This window comes from Aricia agestis, chromosome 12 (genome assembly GCF_905147365.1).
Source record: "Aricia agestis chromosome 12, ilAriAges1.1, whole genome shotgun sequence".
In the NCBI taxonomy this organism is placed as follows: domain Eukaryota; kingdom Metazoa; phylum Arthropoda; class Insecta; order Lepidoptera; family Lycaenidae; genus Aricia; species Aricia agestis.
The window spans coordinates 2334613-2336956 of record NC_056417.1 but is presented as its reverse complement, the minus strand read 5'-3'; the positions used below and the strand labels follow the sequence as shown (position 1 = coordinate 2336956).

Here is a 2344-nt window from a genome sequence, read left to right as displayed (position 1 = left end):
ATTAAGAGTGTTATTAATTTCATTTTCGAATGTCAAAGTATTATTAATTTTGTCTTTAATTATTATAGTAATGTCATCAGCGAATAAAATAGAGTCATGGGGTATACTTATTGGGAAATTATTTATATAGAAAAGAAACAGTTGAGGCCCTACGATACTTCCTTGGGGAATTCCAAAATCGATTATGATGTATTTTGATCTGTAGGTCTTTTTGAAGAACCCATTTTTTTTTTATTATTTTAGTTATTACTACGCGTTGTGAACGATTACGTAGGTAAGAGGCAATCCAGCTTAAAGCGTTACCTCGTATACCATATTTTGATAGCTTATCGAGGAGTATTTTATGATTTACACGGTCAAATGCTTTTGACGTGCTTTTGACATGTCAAGAAGAAAATTGTATTAATATTATTACTAATTGTATTATCATGTCCGTTACTATTATTATTATCATTATTATTATTTTGTAATATGTCAGTATTTTTATTAAGTCGCGTAAAAAAATTGTTAAATTGTTCTGCTATTAGTGTAGGATTCGTGATACTTTCATTATTTTCATCTAGTATCGTGTTTATTTCTGATAGAGCTCTATTGTTTGTCATTGTTTGTTTAATCACATTCCATGAAGCTTTGCATTTGTTAGTAGAATTTTTTATGTACTTTATGTTATCAATTTTCCTAGATTTATGCATGCAATTTTTAAGAATTTTAGAATAGTTTTTGTACATTTTTTTATCATTTTTATTCTTATTTGACATTTTGTATTTAATGTATAAAGACCTCTTTTTTACGCAACATTTTTTTATTCCTTTAGTAATCCATTTATTATTATTAGATTTGCTATTTACTTTAACAGTAATGGTGGGAAAACAAAGTTTGTGAAAAAGTACCAGCAAGTCATGGAAAATGTCAAAGGATTTTTGTGTATCAGTTTCTAACAAAACTTCGGAAAATGATAGGGCTGATATACAATGTACAAATTTAGAAATATTTTCTGTGCTTAAGTCTATTTTATATATATATATATATATATATATATATATATATATATATATATATATATATATATATTTTATAATAATAATAATAATTTTATTTGCAAAAATATGGTACAGAGGGTGATACAATTCAAGCAGTGTTTCACATATTTTGTCGATTTTTCGACGTGCAAAATGTTAAATAAATGTTAGTCAAGTTATTAGAATTTACTTACAGTTAGTTCGTTAGTTTTTACATAATTATCTACCTATTTATACTTATATCAAAATATTCTTATTAACTAATTTAAGTTTACATCATTATTTGTCAAAGTTTAAGTTAGTATCATAATAACCATTCAGACCTAATGGAAGTATACTTATTACAATAATTTCCCCCTTATAATATGTCGAAATTAAATTCATCGTGATTCATTTACAATAATAATTGAAATATAGTATGTCAAAGGACTATTATTCATACTAGATAAAAAACAAAATAATAAGACGAAGAAGAAGAAAGAAAAAAGTCCAATGTCAATGGTTGTTTAGAGATGATAAAAGAATATGGCCTAATACGTGGCATAAGGCACTACCTACTTATAAATATCTAACCAGAAATAGCATAAGACACTTCGTGATCATAGTCTTACAAAATACAACATCTAAGACAGATTTTGGGATATGGTACAAGGATTTAATTCACTTATTAAATCATTGAATGAATGAATGAATAAATCATTCAATAAGTGGTGTGCATGATCAAGGTACCCTTTTTATTGCATTGTTTTAAGTAAGTAATTAATATATTTTAATGTCCTAGATGTTTCTTATTCTAAATAAGGTTTTTACAATGTTTTTTTTAGCACCCAAATACCATGAACTATGTCACCTGTGTCACCTTCATCAAATAACCTTTTGAGTGACCTTACATGTGGTGCAGACAATACAGGTAACCCATATTATTATATTAATTTACATTCAAATACCTATAATAATTATAATTGTATTTTTATTAAATTAGTAGACTTAAGTTGTAACTTTAGTTTTTTTTTTAATTTTCAGCACACCGAGTGTCACAAGCTCACAAGATGCCGTAGTTTCATTAATAGCGATGTTCTAAATAATATGTCAATGTTACTTAAAATACTAAATACCAATTAATTATTATGAATCAAATCAAGTCAAGAGTACATACTAATGTCAATCTAATAATAATTCTTAAATAAGTCAAATTAATAATATCCGATGTCCAAATTAAAATAAACATGTCAATATAACACTATTCTTTTACTAAACAATATTTTAAATGTCAAATTAATATTTATTACAAAAATTCATTTAAAGTATAGAAACATTTGTTAATC

General features: G+C 25.4%; 1 long non-coding RNA gene across 1 annotated transcript; it reads left to right on the top strand.

Annotated features, from left to right (window-relative positions):
* Positions 1–1733: 1733 nt before the first annotated feature.
* LOC121732650 lies at positions 1734–2073 on the top strand. Its single transcript, XR_006036413.1, has 3 exons — positions 1734–1744; positions 1844–1929; positions 2043–2073. It is a non-coding gene; the product is annotated as an uncharacterized LOC121732650 (long non-coding RNA).
* Positions 2074–2344: the final 271 nt, after the last annotated feature.